The 651-nt window shown below is 45.3% G+C and overlaps 1 protein-coding gene across 3 annotated transcripts in view; it reads left to right on the forward strand.

Annotated features, from left to right (window-relative positions):
• The first annotated feature begins 473 nt into the window (after positions 1-473).
• The window catches only part of chd4a (chromodomain helicase DNA binding protein 4a), a 21,529-nt gene continuing 21,351 nt past the window's right edge, over positions 474-651 (forward strand). For 2 of the 3 annotated variants that reach the window (XM_060865914.1, XM_060865915.1), the window contains exon 1: positions 475-651. This exon is cut by the window's right edge and continues 47 nt beyond it. The gene's annotated coding sequence lies outside the window, so the exon portion shown is untranslated. The other variant, XM_060865916.1, reaches the window with a different exon arrangement.

Raw genomic sequence — 651 nt, forward strand, 5'->3', positions numbered from 1 at the left:
TGTGAGGTACAGTTATGTGGATTTAACAATGGTGTGGTCAGTTATGTGACTTGTTTACTTTATTTATATCATTTATGTAAATTCCTCTGCTATGTCTGTACCTACTGTACCTACAGTGGCTAAAGACACATGAAGAGCAAATCAATGATCTGGACTGAAAGGATGTAGTCATGTGGCGTTGAGTTGCCATGTGACTTGCTTTTTTCTCTCTCCTGCCAGCTCTCTCTTTTTTGGAGTTATGCTTATTGTGGGATGTCAGTGACTGTGCTCATTATTATTATGGGATGTTCAAGGGTATGGGAGGGGTGATTGTCCCTATAGTAACGGTTGCTAAGGGCCATGGTGGAATGGGGAAGAGAGCGTATATGTGTGTGTGGGGGGGTGGATTATTATGGTCTGTATGTTGCAAGGTAACTATGCAGAGTGGGGGGAGGGGTGAGTCTGTGTGTATATGTGTGTAGGGGGTTATTATGGGATGTCTGCCCCCTGATCTCTTTGTGTGTATGCAAGGGGTGTTAGTGGGAGAGGGAGAGACGGCGTCGTCGTGCGGACCGCAGAACATCTTATAGCTTTATAATCAACACAAAAGGAAGCAGTTAGAGGTTTATTTAACTGTTGCTGTACGGGGAGATCACGGTGTGGGGATCCGGG

This window comes from Tachysurus vachellii, chromosome 3, assembly GCF_030014155.1.
Source record: "Tachysurus vachellii isolate PV-2020 chromosome 3, HZAU_Pvac_v1, whole genome shotgun sequence".
Classification (NCBI taxonomy): Eukaryota; Metazoa; Chordata; class Actinopteri; order Siluriformes; family Bagridae; genus Tachysurus; species Tachysurus vachellii.